The sequence below is a fragment of the Pleurodeles waltl genome, chromosome 5 (assembly GCF_031143425.1).
Source record: "Pleurodeles waltl isolate 20211129_DDA chromosome 5, aPleWal1.hap1.20221129, whole genome shotgun sequence".
NCBI lineage: Eukaryota > Metazoa > Chordata > Amphibia > Caudata > Salamandridae > Pleurodeles > Pleurodeles waltl.
The window spans coordinates 1,812,278,104-1,812,294,684 of NC_090444.1; positions in this window are offsets into that span (position 1 = coordinate 1,812,278,104).

Here is a 16,581-nt window from a genome sequence, read left to right on the forward strand (position 1 = left end):
TCGTAATGCCTGCCCTGTATACGTTGGAGAGCGTATTTGACTCGTCTAGTGTGCAGGTCGTTGAGTGCCATGCGGGTGGCCTCCAGGCACCTGCGCACGGGGAGAGAGGGGTGATCTGTGTATCGCCTCGTCAATTGATGAACCGATTCTTCCAAGTTCGCTTGTTGTATTTTCCTGTCCCGATTCGCCAGCGCTGCGTCCCTCATCATCTGTCCCCTCACAGTCACCTTGGCCGCCGCCCACAGGACCCTTTGCGAGTCAGTGGAGCCTTGGTTATTCTGGGCATATGTGGACATGTGGTCTTGTAATCGTGCCTTGCCCTGTGGAGAGCGGTATCGGTGGACTGCCAGTCTCCAGGGTTTACGACCGGGGGACGTTAGGCCCAGTTGGATCGCGATTTGCACCGGGAAGTGGTCCGATAAACCACCCTCCAGTATCCGGGCATCTGTGACCTGCGCCCTAGGCCATGTGAGATAAGAAAATAATCCAGGCGGGACTGGGTACCATGTACTGATGATAGGAAGGTATATTCCTTATTGGTCGGGTATACCATTCTCCAGTAATCTACCATACCATTGTCCTGCATCACATCTGTTTGTAGAGCCCTGTCTCCGTTGTTGGTCACATCTAAAGGGCCCGTTCTGTCTAGCACTGCATCTCTGACTAGGTTCAAGTCCCCCCCTATTATGGTTCTGGTAGCTCCTATTTCCGACAGTAGACGGTTGAGTCGTAAAAAGAAAAGGCGCTTGGGGCCTGTGGGGCCATAGAAGGATCCCACACATAAGGAGGAGTCTCCACACTTGAGCTTACCAAACACATACCGGCCCTCTGTGTCTATCCATGTTTTAGAGACCGAACAGGCAATATTTTTCCGTATCAGTACGGCTACACCACATTTGCGTGGGGGACCCTCGTCTCTATCTCCAGAAGGAGGGCTGCAGCTGTACAACACCATTCCCACCCAATCCCGGTGCAGTTTGGTCGATTCCTCCTTGTTTAAGTGGGTCTCTTGTAGGAGGGCAATGTCTGCTCATTTCGATTGGAGGTATGAGAGTATTTTTTTGCGCTTGATGAAGTGGGCCAGGCTGTTGACGTTCCATGAGATAATCTGTAGGGGAGTGGGGGTATGTGGGGAGGATCCTGCCATATGCGGGCTGTTGTGTGGAGTTTGTCTGGGCATTGGTGGGGGATAGTAGCTGTTTACAGGTGAGAGATGGAAGGGTTTAAGGATACTTGAGTGGGTCAGAAGGGAGGGATAAAGATAAGCTGTGTAGCGGGAACAGGAATTAGTATTTACGCTAGTGTAAGAGGGCAGACGAGGCGAAGGATGAGGACAAGGAGCAGGGGAGAGAGAGGTGTGGAGGATGCAGAGGTTGGGAGAGTCGTAGGTGATGGAGAGCGTGAAGCGGGGATGGTATCAAGCTACGACGATCAAAGAGCAGGATCAAGAGGGGGCGACCTGGGGGGAGGAGAGACAGAGAGAGAGGGAGGGAAAGAGAGAACGGGGAGGGTTGTGCAGATGGATACACGAGCTAGTGGTAGCTGGGAGGGAGTAAGGAGAAAGGGAGGAAGAAAAGGATATAGAGGGGAAGGGGATGAATGAAAGGAGCTGAGGCGCTATAGCCCTGCTCTTCGAAGTCTGTAGTCTGCGGGTTTAAACCCAGATCGGGAAGCCCCGTCCCAGCCAGCGGGCCCCTCGACCAGGAAGGGCAGGTGCCCTTGGGGTAGCAAGGATGTCATAGCCCCTTTGTTCTGTTTCCCTGTCTTCAACAGCAGTGTCCCACCCGAAGCCCTCATGGCCCTTTTACAGTGGGCGATGTCCTTCCGTCAGTTCTAGGGAGAAGGGAGAGGAAGAGGGAAGTCGTGTCTTGTGTGACAGATCAATGTATTGGTACGGGGGAGGGCGCGGGGGGAGCGTTTCCTAGAAACCAAAAATATTCATGTTGAGGGCGGGGGAGGCCCTCATCTTTCGCCGTGGCTGAAAAACTATTGGCCGTTCTCCCGGTGGAAGGAGCTGCGAGGAGAAAGAACGGATAGGTAGGTAGATGTATATAGATATATGTGGGGCCGGTCTGAGCGCGGTGCGGGATAACTAGGGGGGATGCAGGGATGTAGGCGAAAGAGCAGGGGGTCAGAGTGCCAAAGCGGAATCATTGGCTAGCATGTAGCCCAATAGAAATATACCCAAAATTCAGAACAAAATAAACATGGATAACAGTGCACAGTGGTAGAACTTCATGCAACACTCATCTGCTGCTCGTCGTGGCTGTAGGTTCAGAACAGGTAGGTAGGTACGGGTTGGAAGAAGGATGTCTCTTCTTTTCCCATTCCGCAAGGTATTTGTCCTGTTCTGGTCTTTCCATCTCAGGTGGGGTTTGGGGGGGGCTTTAAGGGAGAGCGAGATTTGTCCCTGTCTCTCCCCTGTGTGTGTTTAACCACTGCGTGCAATATTTGGCCCCTGTCGTCATAGTTTTTAGAGAGTCTTTCAAGGTCTCTGCCTCTGTTGGAGATTTCCGAGGGGTCGTGGTCCAGGCGTTCGGGAGTCATTTCCATCGATGGTGGGTTCCGTGCTTGTGTGATCTGGGCCTGTGGTAGGGTCCGGCTGGACATGTCCATCGAACGGTCTGAGATGCTGTCCAGGTAAAGACTCAAGTCTGTTGGGTCATAAAAGTCCTTAGATACATTATTCTTTGTGATCCACATTCTTGCTGGTTCAAAGAGGCCGAACTTGATCTCTAGTTGTCGCAGGCGGGGGCGTAGAGCTAGGAATGCCTTTCTGTGGTCACTGGTCTCTTTGGCGAAGTCGGCCGTCATTCGTATCGGGAGGTCGTTCATGCGGAAAGGGCCCTGCACTCGTGCTTTTTGTAAAAGCTGGCGTACCTGTGTGTGTCGTAAGAAGCAAGCAATGATAGGTCGAGGGTGGTTGGCTCCCTCCCAACGTTTAGGGCACAGTCTGTGTGCTCTTTGGAACTCCAAGGGGGGGTCGAAGGCGAGGCCAGTGAGTTGAGGTAAGATGTTCTTTAGGAAAGACTGCGCGTCCATCCCTTCAATCGCTTCTGGGAAACCAAGGAAGCGGACATTGTCTCTGCAGCTTCTGTCTTCAAGATCGATGACCTTGCTGCGGAGGTATAAGAGTTCCTGGTCCCTGTCTGCAGTGAGCGTGGCTTGCGTCTCCACTGCCATCACCCGTTGCTCCAATGTGGTCACTCTGGACTGGAAGCCTGCAATGTCTAGGCACATTGACTTTGCCTCCTCTGTTAGGGAGATCATCCTGCTATCCATGCCCTCGAGCCTGCTGCCCACTGCCGATATCTCCTGCAGGATGCGGTCCATTGTTGCACCCTGTGGGGCATCCGCTATGTCACTAGGTTGGTGCATCGTATGTTCCTGAGGTGTCGAAGGCGGGGCTCTGTTCTGTCTCAGGGCTTCTGAGAAGAGCAACTGTCTTGCTGGTTTACCCAGGTGTTTGTTTGAGGGTTTGTTCCCTGGCATCACCAGATGATGGGCACCAGGGGGGTGAGAGTACTGTCGGAGCGTGGGCTTCTTGATGAGAGGTAACGTGGTCACGTGGTCGATGGGTGGACGTTCCTTACGACGTCAGAGAGGTCACTGCCGTGGCCGCCCCGAGTCTCAATCTGTGTGTCCGCGAGTGTGGCAGTAGATGTGCTCGGGCCCCTGCAGTGGGACGAAATAGGGAGAGAGATGAGGAGGGCGGCGGATATAGGGTAGTGCCCAAAGTATGGGGTTCTTCTCTCCGCGGTGTAGGAACACGGCGTTAATTGCCTTGCTATGTCTATCGTTCCTCCCTTTTGTAGTGAGGATGACTGTTTGCGGTCAGAGAGCATCTGAGTAGATTCCTCTCCTCACGCCGTGCGAGAAAGGTCTTCTTGATTGGGAGGAGAGGAGGGGGTATCGTAGAGGGCTGGGGGATAGTGACCTAGCCGAGGGTGGCGTAAGGTCCTGCAATAAGCAGCCCGTGGGTTCGAAAATGTCTGTTTCCCGTGTTGCTGTCTTGTAGCTCTGTGAGGCTGTAATGCCCTCAGTTCAATCCCCTCATGGGGCGGTGTGCGCAATGTACAATGAGGGCTCTGCCATGAGGTGGTCTCACAGGATTAAATGGGAGCTTTGGTCTGCTTTCATCTGCTCCCTAATTGGGTCCAGGTGGCCTTGTACTTCCCACTAATCTCTTTGTGGCCCGGGTGGGGGTAGGTGGGCTCCTGCTGAATTAATGGTGCCTCTCAGGATGGTTATGGCCCAGTGGGGGGAGAGGCTCGAGGGGGGCATCCACAAATTGGTAGGGTTTTTTTTTCCCTTGTTTTTTTTGTTATTTGCTGTTTTTTGCTTAAAATTTGGCCCCCAGACCGGGTCCCCCCTGCACCGGTCCTCTGGTGCAATCAATGCCTCCGCCGCCCCCCTCTCCCGCTCACCGCCTCTTCTTTTTGCTAGTTCGGTTTCCGCCCGCCGGCCCGAGTGTTTCACTAGAGGCCACGGCTTCCCAGCCGCGTGCAGGCCTCGCTGTCCGATCTGGCCCCAGGGGAGAAGAGGATGAAGGTGGGGCTCTCGCGGCTCCGGTCCAGTGAGCCCGCGGCTGCCTCGGGTCCTCACAGGGCCCCCACGACTCCGCTACGAGGGGGCATTGGTTGTCGGGACGCCCTCCTGCCCGATCTGGGGCCCGCCAACGGCGGAGCATGTCTTCGCGTGGCCAGACCACACCCCTCAATCCCAGACCCATGTTTGTTTAGTCACTCCCTCCAACTTAGAAGTATATCCATTGATAAAGACTTGAAAGATGTTGAAATATATCTATTTTTTTAAATGCTTAACATTTGTTCAACAAAAAAACAGATGCTAATGACAAATGCCAATGATGTGAAGCAGGGGATGTCCCTGGCCCTTGGTTGGAGGTCTCCTTTTAATGAAATTAAATGGTGCTCTAAGCCGCTGTGTTTTATTCAACTGATTCCATTACCGCCTTGGCAAATACACGTGGGAGCTAGTCTGATAGCACGTGCCATCCTCCTTCATGGATTTTTGGTGATTCCCTCTTCCATTCCTTCTCTTTCTCGCTGCCTAAGCATCTTGTGATGGGGTAGAGAATGTAGGTTCCCATTTGCCTCCATCAGCTCACAATGTAGCTCTGCTGGGGCATCATCAAATGCAATAGTCCTTCCTACTGCTTCTCACCCTGACCCTACATTATATATCTATTTGGTACCAATGTTTTGCCATTTAATTTCACCATATGTACGTGCCTCACAATTGTACCCATATCCCAATGCTCCCCTCAAACGCAGAGAGTAGGAACTCAAATATGGGCAATGGTGAGGGCAGGATACTTTGTTATTCTAGCGTCAATCTTTAAATGCTATAAGGTTCCTTGCTCAAGCATTGGCAAGCCCTGTGACAACAATACGGACATGTTAAGGCACATGCTTGCAACACGTCTTCACTGTCATCGGAGACGGTAGGGTATAGAAAGTCGTGTAGCTTTTTTGTGTCAATCTTATGGCCTAACTCGGTTTTGTCGATGATTGGAAATCCATTTTTTCTTAGTCCTGTCTCAAAAACAGTCTAGTGTTTGTTTCCTAGGTATAAAACGTGAGGTTCTTTACCTTTCTGAGGAAAATATCTGTATCACCTGCTTTTGACCTCTACATATGACACATCCTCCTGACCCTGATGTGTTAAGATGTCAGGTCCTCACAGTAGTGGCATATAAAAGATGTTATATCCCCCGGTAGTGGCAAGATAAATATTCCTCGTATAACAGTAGCCTGAGGCAGGTGCCTTTTCCAAAGGTCTGATAAGTTATAACCACAACAGTGTAGTCTGTATATTACTATATATCCCAGATGTACATGATTATGGCAGTACATTCCGTAAGAAAGATGAGTGGTCAATTTACTATACATACCCTTTGAAATCACCATCAAGTTGAAGAGGTCCTTGTCCCAGATTATCGCACCAGATGCTGTCTGAGCCTTTCTGGACAGAACCTGGCAGATGGACTTGCTGCTACAGCCTCCTGTGGTGATAACGCACAGAGAGGAGGAGAGCTCAGCCCTGCTGTCATGTGTTTTCCTTTGAGAGAAAACTTGCTTCCACCCATCCTGGTGACCACAGCACTTTGCTCCCAAGAAACTCTAGATGCAAGTTAATCTACTCCATGTTCTCCTATTGTAGCGAATAGAAGTAGGTGTTAGGGTGTTAGATTGCTGGGTTGATAAACACATTTCTTAACATGTTAGGAATGTTCATATTATTCACATTGTTGGTCGCGTGCCCCAGTGCTATATTATTCATATTCTGGGTGGTTACTTTTCATGCGCTAAACAACAGAATTAGAATTTTGAAATAAAAACTTTTTAACTATAAAGGGTCTCTTACATAGTGCAGTGCTTGTGTGTGAAATTCTAAACATTAAAATTGGGCTTAAGTTACCACTGTGAGCTGTGAACCCAGAAAACACTGACATCACATCCACAATAGAACTGAGTGGGTTTGTGTCGGGCTAAAACAGCCTGGACTTAAAGTCACAATTGTTAAATAATACACACAAATATTGTGGCACAAAATAACTTTACAACTCACTGTATGACAACATGTCTCTCTTTTTCTGAATAAAGTCTAGTTGTAACATCACTAGCCAACTGTAATAAGAAAAATACATCGCTTTTTTATTGTAATAAGTTGTTAGAGTTGATTTGTGACATCAGAAAGCTTCTGCCATGACCAGCAAACATTGTGAAATGTAACTTCTAAGCAAAACTTTCTATCTTAAAAATCCACAGACATTACCTGTTCATAATAAAACATCTGCTTGTTAGGGAATTGGCGATCAATCCATCTATTGCAAGGCGCTTACTCATTCTCAAGCACAAAAGAAGTTTTGACATTATCTTACTTTAAACTGCCCTAGATTATGTGTGAGCAAGAAATTACAAACTGCTTATTGAAGTTTTTATTTTTGCAGTATAGATTCTTCTTGTAATATATATTTGCAACCTGAGGATTTTTTGTATAGAAGTTAGAGCAATAACTACAATTTAATGGAGTGTTTCAGTACGTGGGCAATTGATTGTGTGACCATGTGTTAGGGGGCACATCATGCAGAATGTACGCAGCCCTTTTGTGGTCGCAAACCATCTGATAAAAAAAAACACAGAGTTTGCGGCCTCAAAAGGGCTTTTCTTTCTAACCATAGATTCTTCACCTTTTGAGTTCACCCAGGTACCAGACTAGATCCTGAACCTTTCATAGCTATTGCTCCTGCATACTGAGAGATGGTGCTATTGGACTCCGCTGCAACCTCGCCATCTTCGTAAGTGAAGACATGGAGCCATGTACATGCAACCCTGGTACACGCTCACGTCATTTTGTTTCTTTCTGCACCATTCGATGCACAGCTGAAGCTTCTCTCCCAGTTTCATTAGTGTTTTACCGGCTCCAAAATAATTTTTCGCTGATGACAATGTCTTCCCCAAAGACCACAGGTTTCAAACCTTGCACATCTGCAAAAAGTATATGTCAATCATGGATTCACACGAAATTTGCCTGTGGTGGCTAGGGTCTAGGTGAGACTCAAATTCCTGTGACAAATGCTCTGTAATGTACCCGAAAGCCATCAGGGAGGTGAAACAGTAAATCTGTGAACAGAAGAAATGGGGCCGGTCGAGCTCCAAGCAGCAGACCCACTCTGCTCCAGGTTCTTGTCCCCTCCAAGTCACCATCCTTGAGTGAGTTGAAAATTAAGTTGAGAGGCAAGTCATGCCATAAACACCATCTCACCACTCCTGCTCTTTGAAGATGTTGTGCAGTCAGCCTGAGCATATGTCAAAGCTGGTCCCTGCACGCACAGAGTTCCCTGGGCCATTGTTGACCCAGCAGGAGATAGAGGCCTTCAGCGAGGCGCTGGCACTCTGGCCCGGGAAGATTTTCTCCCTGCTTCTTGTTAATTAACCACCCACGTGCCGGTGAGACACCATTCCTATTTTCACCTCTCGAGGTCAACTAGATCTTTGGACTTGGCGAAGAGTGTAGTAGTCAGAATCATTTAATCACAAATTAATGACACTATATCACAAACCATACTAAAAACCATGAACAATTTAACACTAAATCAAACTTCAAACTGAATAAGATTTCAAAGCTTTTTTACAATTCCAAAATCAATGTCACATATATGGTGTGCAAAACTAAATTGTAAACATACATGAAAACCATAGGCTGATTGAAACGTCTGAAAAGATTTAACCTACTAAACATCAATACTGTTAGACACTCCAAAAGAATAATATAAATTGGCAACAACAGAATATGCACATTATTCTAAGAATTCAAAGAAGATGATGGCGACATTAGTGAATCATCAAAATACAGTTTAACACTCAATTTTCAGCTTTCAGAGCTGGGCCATTCCAATCACTAACACGTATTAGGACTTGCATTTGTGGGAGCGGTCTAACACATGTGGGCAAAAGCAACAATAAAGAAAAGCAAAACTAATTTGGAAAAACATCTAACTATGGTAACTCACTATAAAAATTATGGTAGTATAACCCCTTCTGTGCCCAGGACGTAATGGTTACGTCCTGAGGCACAGTGCTCGTGTGCCCAGGACGTAACCATTACGTCCTGTGCACAGATCCCAGAGGGAGCGCTAGCGCTCCCTCTGTGGGGTTCCCCCCCAAGGCAGGGATGGAAGTGGAAGACCTTCCCCTTCCACCACCGACCCCCCACCCCCGTGACATCAGGGCGCGATCGCGCGCTGATTGTCACAGAGGCCTTCTCCTTCGCGCTGGAAGCTTAGCTTCCAGTGCGATCGGAAGAGAAATGCTTTGCATTTCTCTTCCGATCACGTGGAGGAGCCCCGAAGAGGCTTCAAAGGGAAGGAAATGTATTTCCTTCCCTTTGAAGTCTCTCTCTGCGTTTCAAAAGCCGGATTGTAAAGCAATCCGGCTTTTGAAACGCCCACTAGACACCAGGGATTTTTTTTTTTTATGAAATTGGCATGAGGGAGCGACCCCTTGGGCAATGGTCGCTCCCAGGGGGGGCATTTTTTTGAAGGCCTTTTCTGCCCCCAGGGGGGGCAGAAACCTCTAGGCAGCAGAGATAATTTTTTTTTTTTTTTTTTTTTTGATTTTAGAGGTGGGGAGCGACCCCTTAGGCAACTGTCGCTCCCATAGGGGGCAAATTATATTTAGGCCATTTCTGCCCCCCTTGGGGGCAGATTGGCCTATTTTTATGAGGCCAATCTGCCCCCAAGGGGGGCAGACACCACTAGGCACCAGGGATCTTTTTTTTGCGCCAATATCACGCAAGGGGAACGACCCCGTAGGCAAGGGTCGCTCCCCGGGGGCAGTTGCGGGGCAAATTTATTTTAGGCCATTTCTGCCCCCCTCCTGTGCTAGAGGCCAAAATCCACAGGTAGGCACTTTGCAAAAAACACCTCTGTTTTCTGTGAAAAAATTTGATGTGTCCACGTTGTGTTTTGGGCCATTTCCTTTCGTGGGCGCTAGGCCTACCCACACAAGTGAGGTACCATTTTTATTGGGAGACTTGGGGGAACTCTGCGTGGAAGGAAATTTGTGGCTCCTCTCAGATTCCAGAACTTTCTGTCACCGAAATGAGAGGAAAAAGTGTCTTTTGGGTCGGATTTTGAGGTTTGCAAAGGATTCTGGGTAACAGAACCTGGTCAGATCCCCACAAGTCACCCCATCTTGGATTCCCCTAGGTGTCTAGTTTTCAAAAATGCTCTGGTTTGCTAGGTTTCCCCAGGTGCCGACTGAGCTAGAGGCCAAAATCCACAGGTGGGCACTTTGCAAAAAACACCTCTGTTTTCTGTGAAAAAATGTGATGTGTCCACGTTGTGTTTTGAGCCATTTCCTTTCGTAGGCGCTAGGCCTACCCACACAAGTGAGGTACCATTTTTATCGGGAGTCTTGGGGGAACACAGAATAGCAAAACAAGTGTTATTGCCCCTTGTCTTTCTCTACATTTTGTCCTTCCAAATGTAAGGCAGTGTGTAAAAAAGACGTCTATTTGAGAAATGCCCTGTAATTCACATGCTAGTATGGGCACCCCAGAATTCAGAGATGTGCAAATAACCACTGCTTCTCAACACCTTATCTTGTGGCCATTTTGGAAATACAAAGGTTTTCTTGATACCTATTTTTCACTTTTTATATTTCAGCAAATGAATTGCTGTATACCAGGTATAGAATAAAAACCCATTGCAAGGTGCAGCTCATTTATTGGCTCTGGGTACCTAGAGTTCTTGATGAACCTACAAGCCCTATATATCCCCGCAACCAGAAGAGTCCAGCTGACGTAACGGTATATTGCTTTCAAAAATCTGACATCGCAGGAAAAAGTTACAGAGTAAAACATGGAGAAAAAGGGCAGTTTTTTTCACCTCAATTTCAATATCTTTTTATTTCAGCTGTTATTTTCTGTAGGAAACACTTGTAGGATCTACACAAATGACCCCTTGCTGAATTCACAATTTTGTCTACTTTTCAGAAATGTTTAGCTTTCTGGGATCCAGCATTGGTTTCTCACCCATTTTGGTGACTAACTGGAAGGAGGCTGAAAGCACGAAAAATAGTAAAAATGGGGTATGTCCCAGTAAAATGTCAAAATCGTATTGAAAAATTGGGTTTTCCAATTCAAGTCTGCCCTTTCCTGAAAGCTGGGAAGATGGTGATCTTGCCACCGCAAACCCTTTGTTGGTGCCATTTTCAGGGAAAACACCACGAGCTGCCTTCTGCAGCCCTTTTTTCCAATTTTTTTGAAAAAAACAAAATTTTCACTGTATTTTGGCTAATTTCTTGGTCTCCTTCAGGGGAACCGACAAAGTCTGGGTACCTCTAGAATCCCTAGGATGTTGGAAAAAAAGGACGCAAATTTGACGTGGGTAGCTTATGTGAACAAAAAGTTATGAGGGCCTAAGCGCAAACTTCCCCAAATAGCGAAAAAAAGGCTCGGCACAGGAGGGGGAAAAGGCCTGGCAGCGTAGGGGATAAATACCTAACTGAAAAGGAAACAAAACAACACATTTAATTATCTAACACATAAGCAGTCGTGGCTCACAGAAGGTAAAAGGGGCGGTGAGTGGCGGGGAGCCCAAAACCAAAAAATAATAATAAAAATAAAACTTACTTTTTTTTCCCGCGCCATGCCATACGCTCTGCTCCGACTCCTCAGGCTGCAGGCACAGGCTCCCAGCCTGCCCTGTGGCCAATCCTGACACTGCTCAAAGCAGCGTCAGGATTGGCTGGGAGCACCCTGGCTGGGTACTCCCAGGCAGACTGGGAGCCTGTGCAGGCTCTCTCCAGCCTGGCAACTGTGTTGCTGGGCTGGAGAGAGCACACTGCGCATGTTTGCTTGGCTGGCCCGAGATGGCTGGCCAAACATACATGCTCACTGAGGGGGAGTGCACAGCACTCCCCCTCCGTCCACATCACGCCCATGGCCCAGCCCACTTTTATAGAAACAACATAATAAACTGAGTTCATTATGCTGTTTCTATAAAGGTTTTGCAGCTCCTTCTGCTGGCCGGTGAGGGAGGGACGCTCCACTGCCCTAGAGGAGGAGCCGCCCCTGCACATAAGGGGAAAAAACCAAGAAGGCGTGACGTACTATCATGCTAGCCTCAATACATAGCAACAAAAAAAGATGCACGGTACTCCAACTCTCTTTGGCCTCAAACTTTGTGATTCACAACATTACTACAAATGTATCCCTTCCTACCCTGTAAGTCCCGGGGATTTCTAAGATATGAATGAGGTGGGCTCACTCACGTAAAGTGGCATGCTTCATTACTGGCCACCTCATCCCACCCTGGTGGGATCATACTACCAGGGTGGACTCGACCTCAGGTGGGGCTATCCTGAGGGAGTTCTTAGAAATTATCTAAATGTACAATAAAAACTCAGGTGCAGATATTGATAAAAATAACTAAGAATATACCACGGACAGTGTCATGTTTTATTAAGGCGGTATCCTTGATTTGATTAAAATTCCTCCAACAAGGAGTTACCACAGGGGTTACTAGTGGGTATAATGCCCACTCTCTGCTCCTATCTGTATCAACAAGAACTAACTTAAGACTCTCTCAAGACTGACTGACTCCAGTTTTCGAAGTTCTTCCCTAATTAGAAGTATGTACGATTCATTCATTGGTCCTTCAGGTGGGCTTACTTCGGACGTCAGATTCGGCATCCAATAGCTGCAGATGGCACCGTCGAATTTGCATCCATCCTAAGACTTCTCAGCAAAAGTGCATTGGGCCTGATGCTTCAGAGCCATTGCTACACGTTATCAAAGTTTTCACAGAATAGTTAATGGTGACCTGGTGTAAGCCATGTTTGGCTCCCCCAGTAACTCATCTGGTTGCTGGTATTCATCAGGTCTCCTCATGGGGTCATGTGCTGGATCCGAAAAGCCAGGCTTCTCCCAGCAAAGAGAATCCCCGTGCATGTCCATCTGTGCCGCCAGACAGGGAATCGAGGAGCTTTGACGCATTCAGGAAGAGTCTTTCCTTCTGACTGTTTGCTTTTCTGCTGGGTCACTACACATGTCCTTTGGGATATGGCTCACAAGCTGCTGCTTGTCATTCCTAACAAAGGGCCTGATTTAGATTTCGGCATACAGTTACTCCGTCACAACGGTGACAAAGATCCCGTCCATAGAAATATGAATCCCATAGGAAATAATGGGATTTATAATTCGGACGGAATATCCGTCACCATTGCGATGGAGGAACCTGTCCGCCGAAATCTAAATCAGGCCCAAAGTTGGAAATGCTTTTTGCTCAGATAATCCAGGTTGGACGGGATGCGGCTGCATATGTGCCGAGGGATGGCCTGTCGGTCTCGCCAGTATAGCGCTCAAGCGTCATGCTTGGAAGCATACCTCAATATTTTCTGTGACGTGCATGCATCCCTTACATATCTGCTGTTCCATGGCTCCAGGCTGCTGCACTGCAGGGTGCTACTTTTCTTTCTTCTCTTTTGTCTTCACTACTAATGGCTGTCCACTGCAGTTTGCAGATACGTGTCTTTAGAACACACTTGGGCTCTGATTACGAGTTTGGCGGATGGGAAACCCATACGCCAAACTCCCAACAGGGTGGCTGCCACTGTAGTGGCGCCCTCTCGGCCAGCCCCATTATGAATTTCCCGCTGGGCTGACAGGCAGAAACCAAGGTTTCCGCCTGTCAGCCCAGTGGGAAAGTGCCAGCAGCATTGCAATGGAGCCGGTGGCAATGCTGCCGCCCGCAGGGGCACCAGCACCCTCGTAATGCGCACTGTCTCAGTGAGACAGTGCGCATTACAAGGGTGCTGGGCAGGGGGACCCTTGCCCTGCGCATGCCACAGCATGCACAGCATGGTCCTCCAGCCATGAGAAGGCTGGAGGACCAGGTTGCTATCAGCAGGGTGGAGCTGCATACAGTGCTGCCCTGGCTGATTGGAACCTGCACCCTCCACCAGCCCGTCTGGATCACCGATCCCGGTGGAGATGGCAGTACCCTGGCAGTCAGACCGCCAAGGTCGTAATGTGGTGGTCGGACCGCCACAGCATCGGCGGTCCAGACTGGCACCGCAATCCTGGCGGTCTAGTGACTGCCAGACTCATAAAAAGGCCCTCGGTCTGTCATGTTTTATGCAGAGCAAATTGTAGCAATTACAACAAACAGAAGCCCAGGAGACAATGTGCAGCCTGCACATACAGCTGGTCTTCGACCAAACCCAGTATTTTTATATCATCATGTTCTACATAATGTTAAATCGTATTACCATTTACTAGAGGGACTTGATTTTGAACACTGAAAACCAGGACATTCCTCAAACATAGAAGTAGGACTACAATTTTGCATCGATAAAGAGACACTGAAGGACTTCACTGACAAAGCTACCCCACCAGAATGAGACACTGTAGGGTTATTAAATGCACCTTTGACACACAGTATCATCTGTGTTAATTAGGTTGCTTTCTGATAAGGGCTGCTAATAAATGCTGCACTGGGATTCATGAACACATGCCTCTGGGTTCAGTCGACCCTTTCTAAATAAACAGGGACGTGTAATTAATTTACTGGGACATGTGGTGGAAAATCTGGTATTCCTACTCACCCCAAGAAACATAATCAATAGCATGAAAATGTGTTTAGAGTCTATTAAAAAGCCCCAACCTACCAGCCCGCCAACGGCAATTTATATGTCCAGCGACCAGTGTTCATGTGCGCCTAGAATTTCAAGGCTGGACCTCAAGTTGCTATGGCAGCATATCATGCCAAGGGCAATAGGGCTGGCTTTAAAGTGTTAAAGCCTGCGAACTCATACATGCACCAATCAGTAGAAGAGCAAGGGTTCCCTGGGGCCTTATGCAAGCAAGGAAAATAGGAAACCTAACCCATTGTTTGGTAGTGAGAAAGGGTCTTAATTACGGCACTGAGGGGCCCTCACCACTCTGACAAAATGGCTTTTTTCTAGCATGGATTGCGTCTGTTCCCCCTTTTGTGGGTCTCTCTCTAGGGTGACCACCCATCCGTAATTTTCACGGACTGTCTGTAATTTCGCCCTGCCGTCCGTTGCCTGTGATGAAAGGCTTAACGGTCAGCATTTGTCTGTAATTTTAGCCTTTCACCTAAAGGACAAAATGTAATTGGGACAGATCAGTTTCCCCAGCTGGTTTGAAAGGCAGGGAGTCTCCTGTGCTCTGAGGGAGGGAGGGGCAGAATAGGGGGGCTAAAGAAATGCAAATGTGCGCAACTGGTAAATCTGCAAATACAAAGGGGCTTGAAAACCTGCAATGACTTTAATCAAAGGAGTCACTTGAAGCTTTCTGATGACAAAGATATTTTCTTTTAGAGAGGTACTGTAATGGTATTCCAAGGTGAGCTGTGGTGTGTGTGGTTTTATTGGACTGTTATAAAAAAATGTAGTACTAGGTATAAACTGTGTATTATGCAAATCTGTATTTTAGAAGGACTTTTTTTTTATTTAACAGATATGTATTTGCGCATTTTGTAGCAGCCTATATTGTGATGTGTGTAATGAAAGTTTAAAATAAGGACTTACACATTCACAGTTGTTTCAGTGACCTTGGTACCTCATAGTACTAACAAACATTTGCAAAGCCAATAGGTCTCGTCTATGCAAGAGTTATTGGCTTTGCCAATGGTGTTTTAGACATGTTATACACCAGAGTGGCTTCTGTTTAACATGGCTAAAGGTTAGTGGCATAGTGGTGTAGAGTGGCATAGGAGTAGTGACATAGAGCACAGCGGTGCAGAGTAGAGTGCAGTGGGGTATAGTGCAGTTGTTTAAAGTGCATAGAGTGAAGTGGAGTAGAGTGGCATACACTAGAGTGGCAGAGAGTGCAGTAGTGTAGAGTGGTGCAGTGGAATAGAGTGCAGAGTAGACTTGCATGGCATAGAGTGCAGTGGCGTAGAGTGGTGCAGAGTGGAGTAGTGTAGAGTGTTGCAGAGTAGAGTACAGTGCTGTAGAGTGCAGTGGCATAGAGTGGAGTGATGCAGAGTGCAGTGGCATAGAGTGCAGTAGTACAGAGTATAGTGGTGTGGAGTACAGTGGCGAAGAGTGCAATGTTATAGAGTACAGTGTCAGTGCAGTGGTGTAGAATGGCACAGAGAGCAGTGGCATGGAGTACAGTGGTGCAGAGTAGAGGGCAGTGGTGTAGTGCAGTTCATTGGTGTAGAGTGCAGTAGCACAGAGTGGCATGGGGCAGAGTGGAGTGACATAGAGGGCAGTGGAATTTAGTGGCATACAATAGAGTGGCAGGAGTGGCAGAGAGTGCAGTAATGCAGAGTGGTGCAGTGGCATAGAGTGCATAGTAGACTCATGTGGCATAGAGTGCAGTGGTGCAGAATGGCATAGTGTAGAGTAGTGCAGAGTAGAGTATAGTTCTGTAGAGTGCAGTGGCATAGAGTGCAGTGGCGTAGAATGCAGTAGCACAGAGTAGAGTACAGTGGTGGAGAGTGCAATGTTGCAGAGTAGATTGTCAGTGCAGTGGTGTAGAGTAGCATGGAGTGGTGCAGAGAGCAGTGGTGTAGAGTACAGTGGTGCAGAGTAAAGGGCAGTGGCATAGAGTGCAGTTGTTTAGAGTGCATTGGCGTAGAGTGCAGTGGCACAGAGTGGCATTAGGCAGAGTAGAGTGGCATACAATAGAGTGGCAGTGACAGAGTGCATAGTAGACTCGAGTGGCATAGACTGCAGTCACATGGAGTGGTGTAGAGTGGAGTAGTGTAGCGTGATGCAGTGCAGAGTAGATTATAGTGCTGTAAAGTGCAGTGACGTAGAGTGGAGTTATGCAGAGTAGTTGTATAGAGGGCAGTGGAATAGAGTGTATTGGTGCAGAATGCACTGGTACAGAATAGAGTGCTGTAGAGTATATTGGCGGCCAGTGCAGTGTTGCAGAGTAGAGTATCAGAGTGCGTTGGCGTAGCGTGCATTGAAGTGGAGTGCAGTGGTTTTGAGTGCAGTGGAGCAGAGTGGCATAGAATAGATTGTTTCAGAGTAGAGTGGAGTGGCTTAGAGTGGAGAGGTGCAGGGTAGAGTG